We start from the raw sequence: 26,628 nt of genomic DNA on the forward strand, positions 1-26,628 counted from the left end.
CAAATTGTACATGGCCAAATGAAAACTAGTAAGGACAGAACGTGTCCAAATAAGCAAGAATTTTATAGTCAATGAGGCTAGACCAGAAAATATAGGCTGAAGCTGAAGGAGGAACTCTTACGAAAAGGAGGAAAGAAACTGTCATCAAGTGTTGAGACAAGCCCTGGAGGCTGGATTGGCAGCTCCCTGGAGAGTGGTCCGAGGCCAGAGTGGGTAAATGGTGTCCAGGCAGGGAGCCCGATCAAGCTATTTTGATTTCCCTGAAGCATCTGCAAGCCATTGGAATCCTTCAAGTGTTGGAATGCATAACTGGGTAACACCCTCAATATACAGAAAAGGTAAAAGAAACCCGAGGACAGTGAATGAAAATTGAGTTTATGCATTCAAAACATTGGCCATCTTTCGTGCCCTCTATTGAAAACTCATCAAAACCTCAGGGCTCTCCTGAACTCCCGTTTAACCAGGCAGCCTTAAAGGGAATCAGCAGGACTGCATGTACTGACGTGGAAAGCGTGCCAAGATATATATACGTAGAAGTGAATTTACAAAACTCTTTCGAGCTCTAGTCAGTGTTTCCTGAAAAAGCATACATGTGTGTGTATGAACCTATATGTATATAGGTGCATAAATGTATACATACATACACTTTTGTATGCATAGAAAAGTGCTGGGAGGATACACAAGAAATTGTTACCGATGATTATGCCTAAGGAGTGAGACTAGGGCCGTGAAGGGGCTCTTCATTTCATATCCTTTTGTACCGTTTGCATTGTTACTATGAATATGTATTACATTTATCATTTAAGGAGGAACAAGACAGAAGAGAATAACTAAAACCTCAGACTACTGTACGGTGCTTTGCATGAAGTAGAACCCAGTAAATGCTCGAATGAATGGATGAGAGTCACTCAATTGTCCCATCAGTTGGTATATGAGAAGGGAGAAAAGGATACAAAAAGAAAAGATATAAAAGGGGGAGAATATAGAGATCACAGAAGCAACCTGGAGCAGTTTTCACTACCTCAAAAGAGGAAAACTAGAAGGAAAACTACCAAAGAAAGGAGCTGATGAACACCTTCCCTGCCCCAGTGGCACCTGCTGGCCAAGATTCCAATATACTTGGCAAATGCTGTCCGCAGACCTATGAGAGGGTGCAAACAGGAGGCTCTTTAAGGAGCTGATCGAAGGTGGGCTGTGCTCCAAACAGGGAAGGAGAAGATCAGAAGTTAATGTCCTCCTCCTGGCCACAAAAGATGCTTTGCCATGAGGATGCATCTCAGTAAGGAGCCCAGGGACTCCATGGAAAGTGCAGTAAAACATCCCATATTGGTAATGATATATGCCATTTGCAGACCACTACATTCCCAAATACAAGAGTTCATTTTAAAACGTCCTCCCATAAAGAACAGTACAAATTAAAGGTAGAAAACCCTATTAGGTCGTCCACTTTCTCCTAAAGGCCTAATGCAGACTATATTCTGCCATATAAATCTTAACGCTTTCAATGATGTCTGAGGAGGATTGACACTAACAAACCCTAAATGGAAAACACAGGCACAAAGCAGCAATACTGACTGCAAAGGAAAGAGAGTTACCTTTACGGGTTCATCCTGAACGCTGAACCGCCAGGATGTTTTTTAATTTATATATTTTTTCAAAGAATTACAACTTCATTGTAGGTTTAATGGATGGAGCTATCAGAGTCAAGTTAAAACAAATGAACACATATGGCACTTTCACTGCTCAATTCAATGTAGTATGCTCGTGGGAGACAACTAAATTCCTCAGCAAGTATGGGGAGAAAGAGGGAGATCTGGTGAACAGCAGTCCAAGTGTGCCTTTATTTTAACAAGGGCAAATACTCTTTGGTCAAGGTGGTAAGGCGGCTGGACAGTGCTGTGGCTTTCTTGCCATTAGAGAATTCCCTAGGAAAGCTAATTAGCTCTCCAATGAAACTCACTTACACTGGTCATCTTCAACTCTGTGATTTAGCAGTGAGGGCCCTTATAAATGTGTTTGTTTTTAAACTCTCTTTTATTTTACTTTTCAGACTCTTCTGTTTTCCTTCCTTGTGATCCAGCTGGGAAAAAAATAGGAACGTTTCCTAACTTTGGGACTTCTTTTCCCGTCTCCTTTCTTTCCTTCCTTCCTTATTGTCTGGCCATCTGAACGATCAGCCTGGCTGCACCACCAACTTGCTGTGCGGCCTGGAGAAGCGGCTTCTCCTCTCCAGGGCTCATCTGTACAATGAGGCGCTAGACCAAACGAGCAGTCACTTTCGATGGCGTTGGCGCTATTAAGTCTGAGTGAGAGGACTCTCAGCCGGAAAGAGCTGGAAGCCCTCTCTAGTCAGATCCCCAACCCCTGGTGGAGGACACCCAGCCTTCAATGCTCTCCCAGGGGAGCAAAACTTCTCTGGTGTAAAAGCGAGAGCCTTCCACTGAGGCTCTGGGTTGACCTCTCAGGGATGTGCATCGATAGAGGTTGTACCAACCAGCTCCTGTGGCACAATAGATACTCACTTGGTAGACAGAGCAGAGACTCAACTAATACTTTGTGACTGACCGACAGCTTCAGTAAAAGAACTCGCGATGAGCACACACTTAAGGCTGTTTATGTGTCTGTCTCAGTCAGAGTTCTCCAGAGAAGCAGACCAATAGGATAGATAGATACAGATGTGTATATACACATACTGATAATATATAAGTATACACATATAAATACATACATACACATATACATGTATATATAAATACGCACACACACACACACACACACATGGACAGAGGGAGAGCAGGGCAGTGTTTGAAGGACTTGTTAGCTGTAGGGCTAACAAGCCTGAAGTTCATAGTGCAGGCTGACAGGTAAGAAATTCAGGTAAGAATTCATGCTGCGGTCTTGAGTTCAAACTCTGCGGGGGCAGGCCAGGCAGGTTGGAAACTCAGGAGGGGTTTCTATGTTACAACCTCGAAGCCAAATTCCTCCTTCTTTGGGAAACCTCGGTCTTTCATCCTAAGGCCTTCAACTGATTGGATGAGGCCCACCCACGTCATGGAGGGCAATTCGCTTTACTCAGAGTCAACTGATTTAAATGTTAATCACATATTTAAGACACTATTTTCACAGCAACATCCAGACTAGTGTTTGACCAAACAACTGGGCACCATAGCCTAGCCAAGCTGACACAGAAAGTTAATCATCACAGTGTCCAAATGCAGCCTGCCTTTGCTGCCCACCTAGGCCACTCACCACTCTGCTTTGAATTGGGTTTACCTTGGGCTAGCTGATCACTGGCCTCGTGCCCTTTCCCTGGCCCCTAAATCCTGCCAGACCTTATAAGAATAATCCCTCACATGCGTTCCTCTCTTCTTTAAACTGCTCTTGACTGCTTCCAAAATAGCTTCAGTCTGAGCTGCTAGACCAGCAACAGCAAGTGCCAAACAAAAAGAAGGCCGTAGCCCCTGTACTCTAGCTCAGGAAATTCCTCTCCACTCAGGAAATTCCTCTCCTTCAAACTTCCCTGTGCGTCGGCTCTGCTGGCTCCCTAAAGCACTTGGCTTTGGGTTCTACCTCCCCAGTCTTCGCTGGCTCCGTGTCAGGCCACTTGCCTTATTCCTGACCTGCTATTCCCTCACTGATCCCAATCTTCGCTGTCCACCAACACTGGGCAAGAGGTTCCATGTCTATGGCTCCCACCCGACTGACAAGGAAGACCGAATTACCTGTGTGATGCGTTACCGCTCTTAAAACACTTTCATGTCCACTGTCCGCCAACTGGCATTCTTGACAGCAGCCTGAGAGCTTATAAATGAGCAAAGATATTATCTCCACAAAGCCTCAGTTGGCAGATGAGGAAACTGAGGTTCAGAAAGAATAAGTCCCCAGCACAAGGGCATATAGCTAGCCACTACGCACACCCCTGCTATGGGGGCTGGGAACCTGGCTTATTTCATTAAGCCAGATGCACCTTTGCGAGGAACTGGATACCACTAGGCTGCCTCCTGATAACAATACCAATCTCACCTTAGATTCACAGGCGACGTGGCTTCTCAAAAGAGCTCAAGGACATTTTTCACCTTTCACCTAATTATCTCTTTCTGGCTCAAAAATTCGCAACAGCATCTCTTCTCCCTACCATAGGCTACAGAGACACAGAAATTCTCCCTCACTGCCCATCTCATAATTTTAACTTGACTTTATCCTACAAAGTCATTGACTGCAAAGTTTTATAAGGCTGTTTGGTAACTGGCACACAGTGGGTGAGTCTGGACACGGCAGTTTCCATCCTGACGGATGGGCCCAGGTAGGAAAACCGGGCCCAAGAAATGCCCACAAAGACTTTGTAGGCTCTAAACTGGAAATTGGCTGGGGTTGGGATAGACTGAGCTGGGGAGACCAGATAGGCCCAGGAAGGCTCTAAGGGTAGGATCTCCAATGACATACGGGAAGCAGAGGCTAACAGGCGGCATCAGGAAGGCCTGCAAGTGAGTAACAGGGCAATGTCCCCACAGAGCCGATGGAGACACCTCAAGAGGGTCTTGTCGTAAGCAGTAGACAAAGGTCCAGGCAAGGCAGGCAGCAGCCTCAGTGAAAGCCAGCAGCAAGCAACAAGGGGCCGTGCTGCACAGTAAGGAGGAGGCACTGTGGCGCCTCAGACACAAGCTATAGACCAAGATCTCTGCAGGCTGATGGGCGAATCCAGAGAGGTCTGGCAGTGGCCGGGCTCAGACCTGCAGACTGAAAAGAGCAGCAGAATTCCAGTTTTCAAAGGACAAGGACACCTAGTATGAAGCGAAGGCAGGGACCTAGGCTCTCTGGTAAAAGACAAGCGGGTAACAGACAAGCAATGAGCTCCTGGGCGTGGAGGAGAAGGCAAGGGGTTGGTCACGGGGAGATATCAAGAATCGATCTATTAGGACTGAGGCCCAGAGTCTGAGAAGAACGTACAGCTACGCTGCCTCAGTGACCCTGGACCCTTTACGTCTCCCTTGAATACAGACAGGATGGGGCTCAGAGCCTTGCTGAGTGCGGCGATGGCCTACCTCTAGAGGCCACATAGGCCCAGCTGTGGGTACAGGAGGTAAAGGAGAACTGAAGGAGCATGAAGCCAATAACCAATCTCCTTATGGGTCTTGTGGAGTGGAGACAGCACTTCCCTGACCAGAGGAAAACCTGTAAGAAAACCCCCAGTCGTACAGGTCACCACCTCCCTGACCCAGGGATCTCGTGACGTGAATCTCTCTTTCTCATTCCGCAGGGTGTCAGTAAGTACCCTCCAGAGCCAAAGCAGGGAGAAACTTAACCCGAAATATTCCAGAAGCCTAGAATGGGAGAGCTGGACCAGCTCAGCTTCCAGCACTAAAAATATGCGGAACCTGAGACCCAGAATCCCTTTAGAGACCTGCCCAAGATCGCATAGTGATTTAATAACAGAGGCTGGGACTCAGGTCTCCTAACTCGGCCTGAAGTTATTTCCATTAAATCCCAAAGATGAATATTCCAACACCGGTACAAATCTGAAGATCGCTTCATGGGAGCCCAATTTCCATCCATGCCTTGGACAATCAAGCTGATTTATCTCATTGGGTTTCAAAACACACATTTACAGATGTAGATCAATAGGGGGTAGGGAGACTTCAGCAGCCATTACATATCATCAATTAACTTTCCTTCCATAGCCTGACTTACACTGTCATTTGAAAAATAAAGGAAGTACCTACAATATGCACCTCACCACAAAGTGTGCTATATTTAGTAAATTTCAGGAGCATGTTAATCTCAAAATTCCAGTCTTTCCCTGTTGCTATAGTTATGGCATCTGGTTAAATCAGAGTTCGGCTGCTTCGGGCAATGCTAACACTGACTCCGGCCAACCTTGTGCTTTGTTTCTAATGTACTACGAGGAAAATGGGAGCAAAACACTCACTTTCTCTCCTACCCCTTCCCAGGAGCAAAGCCCCTTAGCTAGTCGGGGTTAAGCAACACAACTGGAAGCAGTGAGTCCCCAGGCACTGGTTTGATGATGCAAGCAGCTCCAGGTCTGTAGTGGGGAGTTACTGGGCTAATATGCCAAAGCTATAATCTGCTCACCCAGAGAATTTTGATACCTAGTATACAGTTGTCCCCCGGTATCCACCCCCACCCGCAGATGCCCAAATCCGGGGATGCTCAAGTCCCTTATATAAAATGGCCAAGTACAGTCTGCCACTTGTATCCATGGGTTCCACATCCTCAGCGTACACGGAGGGCTGGCCGTGGCTGGATGTCAATTCCTTTTACGAACATATACCACTTGAGGAGTCCTGGGCTTTTAAATAGACTCATCACTTTGAGCCACGCAGCCTTCCGTTTCTGAATTTTCATTTTGAACTCCTATTGTTTGAGAGCTTCTTTTGCTTGCTTTTCAAGACAAGCTGTCTTACGTACGTTTCTTAGGTCTAAACACTGGGCCCATTAATGGGTTCTAACCTCTCTACATAGGCCTCTATTTCCCTTACTCCGAATAGTGACTTGGTCTCCAAATGTTATTCTGAACATTCACGGCCATCATAAACACACGCATGACAGAGTATTTTCAAAGTGTGACAATAAAATCAATACCCTATAAATTATGGCATGGATTTGAAATGGCAGGCCGTCCTTTAGGATTGAAACATAGAGTTAGGCCCAGTTTTTAAAAGGGCATTTAGCAGGTTTTTTATAATCCTTTCTCTCAGATGTTAATTTTCCCGTGTACGTTTCACGGGTACACATTTTCTGGAAACTATAATCTGTATCTGAGTTTAAATGGACTTTTCAAAAAATCATTCCTACACAGATACTGAGATTATTCTACCGATGTCTAAACATATTGGTGATGGATACTTGTGGAGAAGTTCTGATAGCAGACTCTTGAATAACCCTACAGAAGCATGTTTTCAAAAATGGTCCCTCCTTTCTCTGACTCTCTTGGAGTGGGATGTGCCTTCGTGATGGGCCAACATGCACTGGTTTCCGGTAAAATGACTATAGAGCTTATGCACTGTGCTACATTCATTTCGTCTGGGCTGGCAGACACAACTATGATAAATGACTCTGCCTTTGAGATTGAAGATTATCATCTGGTCATGCTGCTAAGTCCTCACTTGGCTCTGAAAGTCCGTCACAGAGACAGAACCAGGGGCAGGACATCTTCACACAAGGCCAGGGGCTCGTCTCAGTTACTGTAGTTTCTACCTGGAAGCCCTCAGCTTGAGAGGGACCTAGATTCATGGGAGGTCTGCTACTGTGAACTTTGGGGGGACTACATAAATATGAAATCTGGAGATTGGCACCCTTTCCTTTTTTTCTTTTTCAAATAAAAAATATCCACGGAATGCCTTCAGAGTGTGTGCCATGTCTCTGATACCCCGGAATCTTAGCAATAGCTCCCGATTTTCAACACGTGAAAATTCATGTACACTGCTCACATGTCAGGAGGCATTCTACCATTTTGAATTTCTATTTATACTGATATTGCAACAGTATGATTAGAGGGCATCAGTAATTTCATCACACAATAATATGCATTATTGGCCAATCTTTCCATTCCTATTTCTAAATGTCTTACCAACATTCCCATGTTATTAAAACATGCAGTGTGTACAAATGCCTTTGCCCTAATGGGGACTGATCCTCACTGATGTTCACATCAATTCAAAGCTCAGAGGGACATGAACTGCTAAGTCTTTGGTGAATGCGGCAGGGGTGCTTTGGAGAGCAATACAAGAATCTCAAAAACTTTCTCGTATAATGACATACCCTTTGAAATATATTTCCGAGTGAAATATAATTTGTTGACAGTGATTAGAGAGAAGATAGTAAAAGAGTATCCTTTATTAGCTGGGCCTTGCTTGCCTTCCAAATTAAGGGAACACACGGTGTAGGAGAAAAGCACTGAATTAGAAATCAGAAGTCCTAGGTGAGTCTTTGCTCTGCCAATGACCAGCTGTGGGACACTGGGCATGTCTCTTGCCCCTTCAAACCTCACTCCTGCCATCTGTAAAATGATGGGCTTGGATCGGCTCATCTCTAAAGGCCTCTCCTACTCCAGAGTCTGTGGTTTCCTAACATTTTCATTCTGCAAGTCATGGTAGAGTCATCTCCTGTTTTCTGATATCCGTGTTAACGGGATCACTACCAACCCTAGCCGATTCGAGGCTTAAGCTTCAGGAATCATGTTACCAGACTGGCCTTTATTACCTCTCTCTCAAATACTTCCATATTATTCCTTTCCAAGTTGACTTGAATATGAGGTTCCTTTCACTGAGCTTATCTGGACCAACAAAAACAATCACAAGGGAAGAAACTGACACACTTTACTCCACAGGAAGCCTTTTGTGCCCTCTCCGACGATAGATGGGTGGAAAACAATATCATTTGATGACCAGCTGAAGGAACTTTAAATGTTTACTCTAGACAAGAGAAGACATAGAAGCATAGGAAAGCTGTTTTTACGTATGTGAAGAGCTTTCACATTGGCAAAGGATTAGCCTTGGCCCGTGTGGCCCCAAGGAATTTAACCTAGGACCAAGTAGTAGAAGATACTAGTTGACGGATTTTGGTGCAGCCTAAAGAATAACTTTTAATAGAACTACCTGTAGATGAAGTAAGCTGCCATGAGATATAATGGGCACTCTGTCACTGGACATATTCAAAGAAGAGCCAGACCATCACATGTAGGGATGAAACCGAAAGTACTCAGTTAGCCTAGGATAGCTGATCTCCGCGGCCCCTTCCAACTCTGAAATCCTGTGGGCTCATTTCCACCCTCGCTCCCCTCCTCCATCTTCCATCATCTCCTTTCCTCCACTCGCCTCCCCAGCCACCACAAGCAGTCCGTCAGGTCATCTAAATGCACTCCTCCTCTCTATCCCCACTGTCCCTGCCCAGGCTCAAGCCCCCATCCTTTCTCAGCAGTCCCTTTCCCTCCGTCGGATTTCCGCACTGCTGCCATGATGATCTAAAATGTTTTAAACTGGGAACATCACTTCCATACTTAAAGCTCTCCAGGGCCCTCCTGTTATCTTACAGGGAAAAAAAATCCAAATTTCTTCGCATAGAATGTGTCTTTCGAAGCCTGTCTTTCGCCTGCTTTTCCAGCCACACACTTCATGCCTTAGTCCAAATGGACTCTTCACCTTGGTCAGAACACGCCAGGGCGCTTTTGCAATTCTGCACTCTTCTGCTATTTTTTCCCCCTCTGCTTCGCATGCCCTTTTCCCTCTCTTGCCTATCTGAGAAACTCCCATACAACCTTCAAAGTCTAGCCCAGTGTTCTGTAGGGACTTATCCCCTCCCCAGATAGAACTAATTGCTCCTTTATCGGTATGATGCTACCATTTTCTAAACACCTCAACACATCTTACTCTCTGAAGATGCATTTGGTGAACTGTGTATGTGGCCACGTCTAGAAACAAAGAATGCAGATGTGCCCTAAATGAATTCCCAGCCGACTGGATTTAATCTTCTATGTGGCATTGCTGAGTTTGTAAACTATTTAGCTTCTTCAACAATACTTCTTTATGCTTTGGTTTCAATTCAATTTCTAGACGCTGAGGATGGAAAGGCTTTATTATTATGACTTTTTCTGAGAATTTTAAAACATTAGTTGCCAGAGCATCCCGAGGAGAAAGATGTTGTTGTGAAGAAAAATGCAAATGGCTGGCTCATGGAATGCAGTGGTGAGTCAGTGGCAGATGAACAGGCGTAATTTAATTTTGCAGGGTTAGACAACACAGAATGGAAAGAGAGACTAGAACTGCTGTTTTCTTTCTAAACGATGAATTCTACTTCTTCCTGTTCCAGATAAGGGTCTTACTAGGTCAGGGCAGCCGGTTGAGAGCAGGTGAGAAGTAGAGAAGGATGAAGCCACAACAGGGTAGCAGAGAGAGATGATTCCGGAGAAATGAACAGAAAGCAAAAGGATGCAAACTGGCGAGCAGAGTCAGATGATAAGCCCCAAGACCTTGCAAATATCTACACTTATGCTTATGTGTGTAAGACTCGCTCTGGAGGGAACCCCAAGAAGGTGGCTGTACCAGTTGCCTCTGGAGGAGGGAACTAGGGAACATAGGATCACTAGGAGAAGGGGACTTACACTTCACTTAATATGCTTATTTTATTTGCATTTTTATCATGTGTTTTCTTTCACAACAAAAAAAGCATATAATAAGGATAGACGTCAGCGACTGTGAACAGCGAAAATGTGGAAGGAACAGCACAACATACTCACAGGCCAGATAAACCATCAAGGCTGTCCTACCTGAGCAAACAAGGCAGGCCAGAGAACAAGTCAAGGCCCCTGCCCTTGGCCCTTGACCCTGACCCTCAGGGCAGTGCTGCCCAAGCTGCAGGTACCTGTATTTATTCCCTTCCTACCTTGCTGCAAATTAATTCCGAGCAAGCCTGATCTAGATGCCTGCAGGTCTAGCTGAAAATACCCTGCTGGGAAGAACACACGGGGGGGAGGGAGCAAATGGAGTTTCCCGGCAGTGTGATGGTTAATTGTATGCGTCAAATTGACTGGGGCTCTCAGATGACCAGATATCTGATTAAACGCGATTTCTGGGTGCAGCTGTGAGGGTGATTTTGGAAGGTATTAGCATTTGAATGGGTAGACTGAGTAAAGAAGACGGCCCTCCCCAATGTGGGTGGGCATCATCCAAGCCAATGAGGGCCCGAATAGAACACAAAGGCAGAGGGAGGTTGAATTCAATCTCTGCCTGACTGATTGAGCTGGGGCATCGGTCTTCTCCTGCCTTTGGTCCTCCTGGTTCTCAGGCATTCAGACTCGGACTGAAATCTACACCACTGGCTTCCTGGTTCTCAGGCCTTCAAACTACGCCTCCGGCTTTATCCAGGTCTCCAGCTTGAACGTGGCAGATTGTGGAACTTCTCCTATTGGTTCCGTTTCTCTGGAAAACCGTACTACAGACTGCTTTGATAATTGGGTTCTTCAGTGTACATTATGTTCTGGCATATGCTCTTGAAAAAGGTCTGATACAATTTTCTAAAAAATCTATTGCAACAATGGTCACTTAAACAATGATGGCTACTTATGCCCTATATGTTGACTCCATCCCATCTTAGTGACAGATTCAATACATGCCATGTGACCAGAGTCCAGAAGCTCTGGTAATGGTGTGGTCAAGGCCGGCCCTAGAAGGAAATCACCATCACCATCTACGAAAACACCCTGAAAGAAAATGACGTACTGAAGGGAAAGGCATCAATGTCTGCTTTGAATACAAAAGTCAATACATCATTATGGAACATGTGAGAGAACTGCCTTTTTCTTAGCAATTACATGGCAGGCACTACAGTTAAAACACTCTACCAAGTTGTGATTATTACCCCCATTTTTACAGCTGAGAAAATTAGGCTCAGAGAGATAAAACTAGCAAGTAGAAGAGTCCCTTCAAAGCCAATTATGTCTGATTCCAAAGACTATGCCTTTTTTGTTCTAAGAAACTAGGATCTAGAAATCACATTCTGTGCAGGAAAAGCCAATACTGGAAGGAGAATCTACCAGAACCGATCAATAGAGCCGTCAGCTAGGTCCACCAGAAGGTGGTAGAGGGCAAGGCGCGTCTGCTCAGGACAGGTCTAGGACATGGTCCCCAGTCAAGGGCTGCCCAAAATTATTCCGAAGGACAGGACATGGGCAGCAGGATACTGAAGTTCATCCATCAACAGGGTCATGATAGCTGAAGTCAAAGGTTAACAAGGGAGAAGACCAAACCTTGATGTGAGAGGTACCCCCTTGCAGCTGCAGACATCAGACTGACCCAGGGGTAAACAGAGGCAAGCATCATCTGGCTGGCAAGAAAGGGGTTGGACTGGGCCCAGACGTTGGCTCTGCCCCCATTGTTCCTTATGGAACAGGATCACGGCCCGGCTTGGTAAAGTCTTAGGGAGGGCTCTAACAATTAAAAAAAAAGACATTCTGGTGACGTAAGTTTATCCACATGTTCAACTAATACACCACCACCATTCATTCATGTACTTAATAAACAATGATGCAGGTGCTATTATATACTAGGCACCTTGGCAACAACAGGGACAATGGCACAGTCCCTATCACCACCTGTGTGGCTCAGAGTTGGGCATTTTTGGAACACTCAGTGCATTTGGAATGATTCTTTCAATATCTGCCTTCACCTGGGAGAGCCATGTATGTCGGGAGAGACATGCATCTGGGAGCGGGAAGGCAGTTGGAAAATCAAAGATTACAGGAAAATATGATAAGTATAATCACGACGGAGATAAGCCAGGGCTAGAGGTGGCTAAGGGAGTTCAGAGGAAGACATCTAAATCCAACTGGGATAAGGACGGTCAAGAAATGTTTTCCAGGAAGGAGGGGCTCCTCACACTGAATTCTGAAGAATAAGTAGAAGTTAGCAAAATAAAGAAGAGGGGGAACTGTCCCAGTGGATGGAACAGCAATGCCAGTATTCTGACTGAACAAGCCTAGTAATCAGTCATCCCTTAGCAAACTTTCATCTGAGTCAAACAGTTGGATTTTAGCCAATCAGAATGATGGAGGCCGCTGCGGTGGACACAAGGCTGTGCACCATGCCCTGTGAGCATGTGCTAGCCAGCAGAGTTGGCTGGTTTTTTCTGGTGCAACATGGAACGCTGAGCAAGGGGTAGGGGGCGTCACAGGAACTCTCCAGGAGAACACAGGGGGAACATCCGTAGGCTCTCTGCCGCTTAGTCATGAAACGGCAGTCCTATACAACTCAACAGTCTTTCTAGTAATTTCTTCAAGGTGGCCTGGATTGTTTGTTGACCGGTTTGCTTCCTGCTCCAATGGCATATCATCTTCTCAAGGAAAGCAGCTCTGTCTGTGGTGTTAAAGATATCTGCCAAGTCACTGTTATTTTTTTCATTGAGAAGTGGAATGTAATCACCTCCCCTTGAATCTGGGTTGGCCCTTAGTGTCTTACTTGACCAAGAGAATGCAGCGGAAATGACTTTCTGGGACATCAGAGGCTGGCTGGGTCATAAAAAGCCATGAATCTTCCACCTGGATCACTAGAACACTAGCTCTTAGAGCCCAGAGCTTCCACATAAGAACACCAATTGTTGGGCTTCGCTGGTGGCGCAGTGGTTGAGCATCCACCTGCCGATGCAGGGGACACGGGTTCCTGCCCCGGTCCAGGAAGATCCCACGTGCCGCGGAGCGGCTGGGCCCCTGAGCCATGGCCGCTGAGCCTGCGCGTCCGGAGCCTGTGCTCCGCAACGGGAGAGGCCACAACAGTGAGAGGCCCGCGTACCGCGATGAAGAGCGGCCCCCGCCTGCCACAACTAGAGAAAGCCCTCGCCCAGAAACGAAGACCCAACACTGCCAAAAATAAATATAAAAGTAAATAAATAAATAAAAGATGACTATTAATTAAAGAAAACAAGATATCTCAAGTTAATGAATTTAGTACTGTAAAAAAAAAAAAAAAAAGAACACCAATCGCACTGACACCCCATGCTGGGTGTAGGTGCTCTGGCTGACAGGGCCAGCTGAGCCTAGCCTTCCAGCCGTCCACCAAGGCACCAGACATGAGAAAAGCTATGGTGATGGGCTCACGAGACCAGCCCATCTTCCAGCTAAATACTGTTGAGTGATCTCTGTCAATGACAAGAATCACCCAGCTGAGCCCTGAATGAATTCCTGAATTATGGAATATTGTAAAATGGTGGTTGCATCGAGACACTAAGGTTTGAGGTTGGTTTATTGCACAGCAATGCACAAGAGGGACACTGTCTCAGTCACCGTGATATCCATGGTGCTGGCACTGCGTCTGGCACATAGTCGACCTCTAGCCCTCTGGTACGTATTCGTTGGCCACAGGAATGAGTGCTAGAGAGAAGAATAAGAGAAAGGGCTACCAGAGAAAGATAAAAATGACTTACAAGTGGCAGTTGTCATGCGTTTAGAGAACTTCAGATAAATGAGTATACGTTTCTAAATAATATGGCACCTACTCTGGGAAGCTAAGCAAAATAGACAGTTAAATTCTCCTGAGGTGGCGGGGGGGGATCAGGAAGTCACAACGGAGTCTTTACGCCATGTTCCCTGCCTTAAAATCCAGCTGTCCAGTGGCTTTCCCTTTATCCCAAGATCCCAGGTTTTTCCAGTTCTCATGATATGGACCTAGTCCAGTTGCAATTAATATGCTTTTCCTTCTCTTCACTTATAAGACCTTTGCACTTTCCTGGAAGTGATTAACTCCAAAAAGACAAGCTAGAAACTTGGAGCAAGAGATTAATTACCAAAACGAATGCACTTCCAAGTTTGGCTTCAGAACTAGGCCCACCTTGCAAAGTATACACACAGACTATGCCTCCCAATGGAGATATCTGGACTTTGATTCTAAATGTAACTAGGTTTTACTTCCCTTACTTTTAATTGCCTGAAGTTTAGCCTGAAATTCAATCAGTAGACTATTGTCTTCTGCTTCCTGGGAAGCAAGTCAGGGCTGAAAGGACTGCTGGGGGAGAACTGGGTGGGGTTATAAATCTGAATCTTGGCATGACTTTTATGAATTTTCTTGCCCATTTTACTCACCTCTTTCTGGCTCTGATGTTATCAGCAATTTCCCGAGACAGAGAAAACCCAGACTTCCTCAAAGAGTTCAACTACCTGCTTCAGCAAAATCCGAAATGGGGTGGGGGGTGGGGGAGACTAGCTGCTCCACCGAAACCCCCCTCCTGTGTCTGTGTCCAAGGAGAGGCACACAAAGAAAACACACTGGCAGGCCGCTTTCATTTCTGCCTTCCTCTAATTGGCTAAGAAGCAAAGCCTGTGGCGATTCTGGGCGGCCCACCCGAAAGCCAGAATGGACAGGATGCTCTTACAGCCAATGACGACACATTAAGAGAGACCGTTAAGCTTCTTCTGATGTAGTCAAAGGCATGAGCTATCCAGCACCAACAAAACAGATGAGGAGCTGTGCAAAGGGTAGACTAGAAAGCAGCCTTATTTTAATTTTCTCATCAAGTCCAGAGTTTTGCCGGCTCAGCGTTAGTTTCCAAATGGCACACATGTTAAAAGGTCAAACCTGGCTTTTTCTACCTACCAGTGAACTCGGAGTCAAGAAACCTGTGCTCTAGTCCTGCCTATGCTATTGACACACTCTGTTTTTCCAGACCAGCCCCTTCCCCTCTCAGGGGCATAAGTTCCCTCACCTGCAAAACAAAGAGCATGGACAGACAGTGTTTAAGGACTGGAAGTGACAAATGCAGTCAAATGTTCATTATCCAAGAGCAGATTCTCATGAGTGTAGATTCTCTCTGGGTCGTTTTGCCTTCAACCTTATGGAGAGTGCCACTTCTAATGAGTACCTTCCCCGCTGAAGTAAGGCTCTGCTGCCATTTCAATATCTTCTTTACTTTGTATTCGGAAATGTCCTCTGAAAGCCACACACTTAATGACTCCTCCGTGGTAAAGGAAGTCTTAGAGAGCAATGCTTATCTCATTCTAAGAGACCTAACAGATGAGGAGCATATACTCAGATGTAAGCACAAAAGCACAATCACCAAATAATAGGGACTGCGCATTAAAATGGCCACTATGTGCCAAGACTTTACACGGATCATTCGAATGCTTACAACAGCAATAAAGGTACCAGCGACAGTGGTTGATGAGGGCCACGTGCTGTGCTGGACACTCTGAAATATATACTTTCTGACAGCAAACACTCCATAGCACGTACTGCCTGCCAGGCCCTGTTCTAAGTGCTCCAGGTATATTAATTTCTTCAGTACTCACACCAACTCCACACGGGAGGAGCTATTCTTAACCTCGTGCTACAGATGAGGAAACCAAGGCACAGAAAGTTTAAGTAACTTGACCAAGGTCACAGAAGTTAATAAATAACAGAGCTAGGAACCAAATCCAGAAAGTCTAATTCATACAACCCTTCAAGGAAGATAATGTCCTATGCCCATAGGGAGGCTTTCAGCTGTCCATTAACTGACAAATTAACCTCAAAACTCCACTGGCTTAACATTACAACAGTTCGTTCTCACTAATGCTACACGTTCATTGCGAGTTGACGAGGCTCTATGCTCTTCACGGTCACTTAGGGACTCTGACTGATGAAGGCTCTACCACAGGCAGTGCCGCCAGCTGCCACAGCAGGGAGAAGAGAGCACACAGAGATGGCACACGTGTTCTTCTCTGCTTCAGCCGAGAAGTGACACGGGTCGTTTTCCCTCATAGTCGTTAAGTAGGTGGATTTCAAAGGACATTTCTGAATACAAGGTACAGAAGAACCTGCAATGGCAGCAAAGCCTTAATTAAGCAGGGAAGGTACTCACACAGTCCCACTAACTACAAGAGGACTTGGAAGTTAGTCTTTCACACTCCCAGAAGGGAAGAAACAGATGTTAGTAGACACTAGTAGTGTCTACCACAAGCTGCAAGGATCACAACACCCAACTAAAAGTTCCACTCCATACCTTATGGAAACCAGCGTTCTTATAACAGAGAAGAAAATGGCTGTGGGACAGGTAACCAACAGTGTTCATCATACACACCCTCATCTTAAGATGAAGAACTCGAGACTTAGAGACGTTTAGTAATGTACACCAGGTCATTCCACAAGAAAGTAACAGCCTGAATTTGAACCCTGGTTTGACTCCAGAAGTCTGTATTGTTTTTACTCCAGCAAACTGCCTCACAAAGGAAGAAAGAAAATGTTTCGTGATCATCTACCACCCAGGGTGATCCACAGTGGTCCACAAAGTCAGAAGAGGGAACTGGAGCTCAAGCTGGCTATGGACCACCACTGCATCATACAGAAGTGCAGATGTCAGCACTGGAAGGGGCTCTCACGCAAGAGACCAGACCACCTTTCGCCACATCAGCACTTTTTCAGATACAGAAGCTGTGACCCATCAAGTGAAGTACTTTGTCCAGAAGTACCTGGACTATGATGAGATAGCTCTACTACAGCATTTGTGTCAGCCAGGGTCCTGGCAGCAATCAGAGGACACGTTCAAAACGTATAACTGAAGGTGTGGGCAGGGTAAAGGGGACCAGGGGATTGTGCAGCAGGCCCGAACCAGCAGCAGGGAAAAGCTGTTACCATCCTAGTCCTGAAGTGAGAAGGAGAACAGAATCTGGTGAAAACTGACACTGTTGGAAAGGGACAATCCAACGGAAGGTGTGGCACAAAACGGAGGAATACCATCATTGCCGAATGTGACCCAGCAGGGAGGGAGCTGGAGAAATAAATATCCAGACCTCTCTTTCCTCCCAACTCTCTAATCCTCCTCCCTCCCCCACTGATACCTCCCATTGGCCAAATCCACTGGAAGCCAAAGGTCAAGGAAGCCTGGGTGATACAGTCCATAGAAGTCTATTTCCAGGGGCCCAGAGCAGGGGAGATAAGGGTAAAAAGGGGATCTGAAGTGTTAAACTGAGACTATACATGATAGCAACTTGCCTTTTTATTTATCGATTCATTTGTTTACTTATTTACCATGTTCAGTGTCAGAAACTGCTAAATACATTTTAATTCCCATCAAAATTCAAGTGTGTCTTTGAAATCTGGTAGTGAAAGCATGTCACCTATCCAAGTATAATGCTATTTTTATTTAGAAGATCAAGGGTATATTTTAAGGCCATGTTTAGTTCAGCATGAGGTAAAGAAAACTACATTTTAACCACAGCTTGACTTCTCGTTAAACATGGCAGACTGACCACATGTGGTTCTCTCTCTCTCTCTCTCTCTCTCTTTCTCTCTCTCTCTCTCTCTCAGCCCCATTAAAACAACAGTAAAGAAATTAAAACAAAACAATGAGAGAGAGAGAAAAGAGAAGAGAGAGAGGTATACAAGTCCACACAAACTAAGAAAATAGGAAAGGAGACCTTAGTGGATGAAAACTGTCAACACATTTTTTGAAGATGGGAAGTCAGTGGAGGAGTGTGTATCAATTTAGAAGAGTGAAGGACATGCCAAAGAAAAGTGAGCCAGTTACCCCCAAGAGAATTCTGGGAAGGCTTAGGACTTAAAAAAAAAACAGGTACCATAGACATTAGGGGTAAGATACAGGAAAACAGGAATTGAAAGTATGTACATGGAGGAGTAGGTTCCCACATCTCCTTCATCCCATGCAGCTTAGCCAGGCAACTGTTCCATCCAGCTGTTATGTGCCCGGGAAACAAAAGAGGTAGTCTCTGAAGACACTGGATCAGACACACTCGGGGCACTAGGAACACTGGGTATAGTAGAGGGTGAGATGAGGCACATGACAGAAAACGGAGGGATTAAGTGGAAGTCTATATATATGGAAGGGCAGGAACCCAGCCAGCCTACCCCCAATCCCAAGATACATGCAGGCAGGCTAAAGGATTCTATCCTTGAAGAAGTAAAGGTCACTAGAGGAAACTCCCCTGTATACCGACATTTGGATGTCCTCCCACAAAAAGGCAGTTGCTGCCCAATCACTCTACAGTGAAGCCACTAGTTGGCAAAAGCTCTGCCTTTCCATCCAACACTTCCACTCAGCTTTTGAGGGCTCAACTCTTTAATACGAATTGACAGCCAAGGATCACAAGACATTCAAGGAGAGCCTCTAAAATGAGAGAATAGAAGAAAACTTTATAGGTATTTATATATATTTATATATATAAATGTGCATTTTTATGTATTTCATATATATATGTATAAAGCATGAAAGGACACTATGAGAAAGAGGTAGAAAACAAGGCATTGATGGATATTGAAAATATGATCATCAAAATGAAAAAAAGAGTAGGAAGATTAAAATAGGGAAATCTCTCCAAAAGTAGAACATAATAAAGACCAAGAGAGAAAAAGATAAGAAAAGTAGAGGAATAATCACAGAGGTCTAACATCCAAATAACTGAAATTTCAGAAAGAAGAAAGAGGGGAGAAAATTCTTAAAGTAATAATACGGGAACATTTCTCAGATACTAAGGACATGAATTTCCACATTGAAAGGGCAAAAGGAAGGGCCAGAAAAGATGAATGCATAAAGATCGACACCAACTCACATCATCATAAAATTTCTGAATAATATGGGTTAAAAGAAAATCCTAAAAGCTTCTCAAGCTGTATAAGAAACAAAAATCCTATACAGAAGATTAGGAGACAGACTGGCAGCAGACTTTTCAACAACAACATTGAAAACTAGGAGACAATGTCTTCAAAATTTTGGGGGGAAAAAAATCAACCTATAATTTTATATGTAGCTAAACTATCTACTTCCGATGATGAATTATATAATTTTGCCTTTAGGAGAATTATATTTCCATGCTCATTGACACCTGGCTTGCCCATAAGATTTGCTATGGCCAATGAAATGTGAACAGAAGTGACATGTGCCAATTCTGAGCAGCAGCACTGAGAGTCATCACTGGTTTTGTCAGTGCTCTTTTTCTTCTGCTGTGAGAACTGCTTTTCCCAGAAAGGGGCTTCTTCCTCAGCCTGGGTCCAAGAATGAAAAATACCAAGAGAGAGCTGTGGCTGACCCATGAAGAACAGAAGACATGAGTAAGAAAGAACTGGTTGTGTAAACCATTGAGGTTTTAGAATAATTCACCACCACAGCATAACCATTAGTCAGTAAAAAGCTGACTAATACACTTCCCATATGCCTTTACTTAGGAATCTACTAGAGCATGTGCCTCAACAAAACAAGTGAGTAAACCCAAACAGAGGGAGACTTTGGACCCAGAAAACTAGGACTCTAACACATGAAACTGGTGACAGAAAGTCCTAGGATGATACCTGTGCGGCAAGCCTAGAGAGCAGCTAGCCCAGACTGAAGCAGGAGGCTGGAACACTCCGGGAAAAAATAAAATTGATATATTATCTGATAGTTGGTTTTAGTATTTAGAAAATAATACTGAGAACTATTTGACAAATCTGATGGATGTTGTAGAGAAACTAAGGAATAAATACAAAGAAAACTAGGCAAATAACAATTAAGCAATTATTGACCCTAGGAAAATAAAATATTACTTAAAAAAGGACATGTAAGCTTAATGCTTTGGCTTACCAGTGGGCAGTATTTACAAAGCTATAATAATATGAACACTGAATACCGATTTTGAAGAAATATGCAATTTACTTATATTAGGGCAATGGGGGGGGGGGGATTCTGGAGCAGTCGTTAGGGCTGTTCACAAATATTCCGGGGCATCTCCTTCCAGGCATGTGGTAGGACTGCCCTTTCTGGCCTTCTTTAAAATTAACTGTGGCCCTATGGTTTCCTTCAATCAATAAAACATGAGGGAAACTGACCTGTGACATAACTGGGCAGAAGCTGTGAGAACCGGTATGTAGTCACCCTGTTATTTGCAGAGATCATGGAGTCAGGTGTTGTGATGGAGACTCCATCAGCCTAGAGGACCAGCGTAAGCCAGAGGTTCCCTAACCACCTAGGGTGAACATGTAGCAGGAGCAAGAAATAAACTTTTGCTGTATAAAGCCACCAGTAATTAGGAGTGGTTTGTTTGCAGCATAAACTAGCCAAGCACGATTACGAGACAGCTAGATTCTCATCTACCATTACAGGAAGTCAACAAACAACATCTAAAATAATGAATCAAGTAATCGCAGTAAAAACATATAAAATATGAAGGTAAATACCACAGGCAATAACTAAAACAGTTAAAACAGTGGTTGCTCCAAAGGAGCAGGCTTAAGAGGGAGCAGTGCTGGCCTGATTGTTTTTGTTGTCTGTGTTGTTACAAGCCTGATTTTTTTAAAAAAATATTTGTACTATTACCTTGATAAAAAATAATTTTAAACCATTCTATATATGCCTATTCTAGTGGGGGTCCAGTATAAGTAACAAGATACTGGTAGCAGCAGGGTCATATGTGAATTTCCTCTCCAGTGCTTAAAATTCCTAACAAAGAAGACAGGGTCTAGCCTACATTGTTTTTAAGAGAGAAACTCAATTATCATGAGACCCTTAAGACAGGTCCCTCTAGATTGAACACTGACTCCAGATATTTTGTAGGACTTTTATTCTCCAGGATCATAATTCCAAAAGAAGCAATGATAAAAACAGTAGATATGGATGAATGAAGAGCTTTGATTCTAAGTAATCAGGGATACTTAGAATAAATCGTCAGAAGGACTTGGAGATTGTATTATAAAATCATCATGAAACTACATGTTTCTCCAAAGGGCTGAGAAGAAAAGGGCTCCCTAGGAGCATCTCTGTCACAATAGGACACCTGCCCAAGTGGACCCTGATACGTCGTTCTAGAGATATTTCTTCCTCAGAGAGTTTCTCTGCTCATATTTAGAGGAATTTGTACTGTGCTTCTGTAAAGGAGCAATACCTCTTACACTCCAATAGCGAATAAGGCAGAGCAGCCTAGGAAAGACCTGTGCATCTCACAGCAAAGTAACCCAGAGATGAAGCAAGATGAATGATGGCTCATGGTGAAGCCCATTTCATCATCCAGAAGAGTCAGGAGACTCACCCCAAATAACCAACTCATCCAAAACATCAGGAGAGAGAAACCTTTAGTGAAAGCTGTGTTTCTATGTGCACTGCCACATCAATCCAACCATACTGCCTGTTATAACATGGCACCCATTTGGAAGATGGTGTGTTGGGAACAGGGAGAGTACCTGTAGCTTTGGACCAGAGTAAGTTATATATGCCTGGATCAGGGTGTACTGTCAACAACAGGTCCTATCATGCCCAGTGCATTCCTAAATGGCTCCATCTTTGGCTGCTCTCGCAAGCCTAGTCATTTGATCATGTCATGGCTGCTTGTGAACTGGAATCACATACATGAACCAAATTGGTCCTTTATATCTGAATTGGATGTGAGGTGTTCACACTGACTTTTCAGGATGGACTTCCGTATGTTCTGGGACATGACAATATTTCAAGATGATCATGAAATCAAACTATAAATTTCTGACTGGGGAGTAGGTGCAAAAGTACCCAGCTCTACTATCCTTCCTTCCCAATCCTTCTTCCAAGACCAAATCTTCTCTCCCCTCCCTCAACTAAAGATACATCTCTGACTGATGCAGAGCTGTAGCTCCAAGCCATACTAGGTTCTCTAACCTCTGACTCCCATGGTCCCTAGGGCCTAGGACCAGTTTTTCAGCGTTAATAGCTTTCTCTTTCCACCTCCTGCTAAACTAAACAAAAGTTCTAAGAATGTCAACCAAATTGTTACTTTGATCCAACATCTTGAGTTCAAGGGATTCTAACATGTTCTGAACGCTAAAAATCTCAACTCTTCAACATCTGACCCAAATCTACCTTACCTTCCAGTCTTTTCTCCAGTAGCTTCCTGCCAGCATCCACACCTCATTCCACTACGCTAGATTACTTGTGGCTTGGCGAACAACCCATGTATTTCCCTGCCGTCAACCTCTGCGCATGCCAGTGCCTTGCCCAGGAATTTTCTACCCCACTCAGAGTGCTACAGCCATTTGTTGATGTATGTCTTTCTCTCCCACTAGACCATGAGACAACCTGAGAGTAGAGACTGCGCCCTTCTCATCTGTGCATTCCTGGCACCCAGCATAGCACGTAGCCCATAAGAGGTCCTCGATAAATGTGTTAAACAAATCTTAAAAGGCACCACAAACCATTCGCTGACTTCTTAAAGTAACAAATGTACCAACTGAAGCATACTACTCCACATGATGCTTCAGAACAGCCGATATCAAGGTTTACATACCCCATATATGAGCTAAAGAGCCTAAACAAACTAACAAACAAACAGTGATCGCAGATCTCAAGAGGAAAAAAAGGAAAACCTCACTTCTCAAAATACTACTTCAGTGTGGCCAGAAGACAGGAGGAGCCTCATGGAAGCCTTTCAATTGGGCCCTCCATGTGTTCTGAGCTTGCAGCAAATGACTACTTCAGATAGGATTCTGTTTCTCACCTGGGCACTGAGAAATCAGAAGTCTGGCAGGAGAACAGAGCCATAGTTTTCTTAATTAATAGATCTCTGATGCTCATGGCGTTGAAACAAATGCAGAACAAGAGGAAACAAAACATCCCCTCTCCCCTCAACACAAAAGAGTGGCCCAGAAGTCCAGGTGGTCCATGACAACAGCGAAGGATAGTCCAGGAGTCAACTAAAAAACCAGACGCCAACATTCACTACATGCACAAGGCAGAAATGCTCCAACGGTTCCCTCTTACCCCCGTGAATTGGTTGGAGGGCTTAAGCACAATACATGTCGTTAAGGACTTTTAAAGTAGATATGCTGTGGATAACCTACATATGATGGAGATCTGGTTACTGTATAGATCAAATGCCACTCGATTTCAGATGTCACCAAAAAGTTTGCTAACATGTACACGTAGCATAATTTTTAACCAAACACCTGGAGTTCTGAAAGAAAAATGACACCTCCAAGCTTATATGGAAAGCAGCAGGAGGCAGGGGTAGAAAAAGAAGTACAGGAGAGAGGGGCAGCGTGTTGGTAGCAGTCAACAACGACTTGTGTAACTGAACTTGTCTGGCCTTCCGAAAGACCTTGACGTAAACCAAGACACCAGATGACAGAAGCAATAGCAATTCGAGTCCATTTGCCAGAAATTCTATGGGCAAAGAGAAAGACATCACCTTTGGGCTGTCAAGAGGGACTTGGGCACGGTCACTATTAAGAAAACAAAAAAGAGAAAACTATTTTTTAAAAGATACATGACAGTACCTCTTTACTGATCATAATGTCCTCTGATGAAGGCGGAAGGTATCTGGAAAACAATTAATAACCTTCGCTAATAGTTTTTTTCGGGGGGAAATGATGGTAATCCTTTGGTTGGCTTCTCTTCAGCCATGTACCAGTGACATACGGCAGTTTCAAATTCCTCCCAATGACAATTCACGCTGGAGAGTCTATTTCACACTGGAACACAGAGGAAAGAGAAAATTGTCAAAAAGCTAGGGCAACCTTGTCTTGTTCCTGATCTTAGTGGAAATGGTTTCAGTTTTTCACCATTGAGGACGAGGTTGGCTGTGGGTTTGTCATATATGGCCTTTATTATGTTGAGGAAAGTTCCCTCTATGCGTACTTTCTGCAGGGTTTTTATCATAAATGGGTGTTGAATTTTGTCAAAAGCTTTCTCTGCATCTATTGAGATGATCATATGGTTTTTCTCCTTCAGTTTGTTAATATGGTGTATCACGTTGATTGATTTGCGTATATTGAAGAATCCTTGCATTCCTGGGATAAACCCCACTTGATCATGGTGTATGATCCTTTTAATGTGCTGCTGGATTCTGTTTGGTAGTATTTTGTTGAGGATTTTTGCATCTATGTTCATCAGTGATATTGGCCTGTAGTTTTCTTTCCTTTGTGACATCCTTGTCTGGTTTTGGTATCAGGGTGATGGTGGCCTCATAGAATGAGTTTGGGAGTGTTCCTCCCTCTGCTATCTTCTGGGAAGAGTTTGAGAAGGATAGGTGTTAGCCCTTCTCTAAATGTTTGATAGCATTCGCCTGTGAAGCCATCTGGTCCTGGGCTTTTGTTTGCTGGAAGATTTTTAATCACACTTTCCATTTCAGTGCTTGTGATTGGTCTGCTCATATTTTCTATTTCTTCCTGGTTCAGTCTCAGCAGCTTGTGCATTTCTAAGAATTTGTCCATTTCTTTCAGGTTGTCCATTTTATTGGCATAGAGTTGCTTGTAGTAATCTCTCATTATCCTTCGTATTTCTGCAGCATCCATTGTTACTTCTCCTTTTTCATTTCTAATTCTATTGATTTGAGTCTTCTCCCTTTCTTTTCTTGAGGAGTCTGGCTAATGGCTTATCAATTTTGTTTATCTTCTCAAAGAACCAGCTAGCTGGCCCACTCTCACCTCTAATATTCAACATAGTTTTGGAAGCTTTAGCCACAGCAATCAGAGAAGAGAAAGAAATAAAAGGAATCCAAATCGGAAAAGAAGAAGTAAAGCTGTCACTGTTTGCAGATGACACGATACTATACATAGAGAATCCTAAAGATGCTACCAGAAAACTACTACAGCTAATCAATGAATTTGGTAAAGCAGCAGGATACAAAATTAATGTACAGAAATCTCTGGCATTCTTATACACTAATGATGAAAAATCTGAGAGCGAAATTAAGAAAACACTCCCATTTACCACTGCAACAAAAAGAATAAAATATCTAGGAGTAAACCTACCTAAGGAGACAAAAGACCTGTGTGCAGAAAATTATAAGACACTGATGCAAGAAATTAAAGATGATACAAATAGATGGAGAGATATACCATGTTGTTGGACTGGAAGAATCAACATTGTGAAAATGACTCTACGACCCAAAGCAATCTACAGATTCAATGCAATCCCTATCAAACTACCACTGGCCTTTTTTACAGAAGTAGAACAAAAAATTTCACAATTTGTATGGAAACACAAAAGACCCCGAATAGCCAAAGCAATCTTGAGAACGAAAAACGGAGCTAGAGGAATCAGGCTCCCTGACTTCAGACTATACTACAAAGCTACAGTAATCAAGACAGTATGGTACTGGCACAAAAACAGAAATATAGGTCAATGGAACAGGATAGAAAGCCCAGAGATAAACCCACACACATATGGTCACCTTATCGTTGATAAAAGAGGCAAGAATATACAATGGAGAAAAGACAGCCTCTTCAATAAGTGGTGCTGGGAAAGCCGGACAGGTACATGTAAAAGTATGAAATGAGAACACTCCCTAACACCATACACAAAAATAAACTCAAAATGGGTTAAAGACCTAAATGTAAAGCCAGACACGATCAAACTCCGAGAGGAAAACATAGGCAGAACGCTCGGTGACATAAATCACAGCAAGATCCTTTTTGACCCACCTCCTAGAGAAATGGAAATAAAAACAAAAATAAACAAATGGGACCTAATGAAACTTAAAGGCTTTTTGCACAGCAAAGGATACCATAAACAAGACCCAAAGACAACCCTCAGAATGGGAGAAAATAGTTGCAAATGAAGCAACTGACAAAGGATTCATCTCCAAAATTGACAAGCAACTCATGCAGCTCAACAACAAAAAAAACAAACAATCCCATCCAAAAATGGGCAGAAGATCTAAATAGACATTTCTCCAAAGAAGATATACAGATTGCCAACAAACAGGTGAAAGGATGCTCAACAGCACTAATCATTAGAGAAAGGCAAATCGAAACTACAATGAGATATCATCTCACACCGGTCAGAATGGCCATCTTCAAAAAAACCTAGAAACCATAAATGCTGGAGAGGGTGTGGAGAAAAGGGAACCCTCTTGCACTGTTGGTGGGAATGTAAATTGATACAGTCACTGTGGAGAACAGTGTGGAGGTTCCTTAAAAAACTACAAATAGAACTACCATATGACCCAGCAATCCCACTACTGGGCATATACCCTGAGAAAACCATAATTCAGAAAGAGTCATGTACCAAAATGTTCACTGCAGCTCTATTTACAAGAGCCAGGACATGGAAGCAACCTAATTGCCCATTGACAGATGAATGGATAAAGAAGATGTGGCACATATATACAATGGAATATTACTCAGCTGTAAAAAGAAACGAAATTGAGTTTTTTTGTAGTGAAGTAGGTGGACCTAGAGTGTGTCATACAGAGTGAAG

This window comes from Kogia breviceps, chromosome X, assembly GCF_026419965.1.
Source record: "Kogia breviceps isolate mKogBre1 chromosome X, mKogBre1 haplotype 1, whole genome shotgun sequence".
Classification (NCBI taxonomy): domain Eukaryota; kingdom Metazoa; phylum Chordata; class Mammalia; order Artiodactyla; family Physeteridae; genus Kogia; species Kogia breviceps.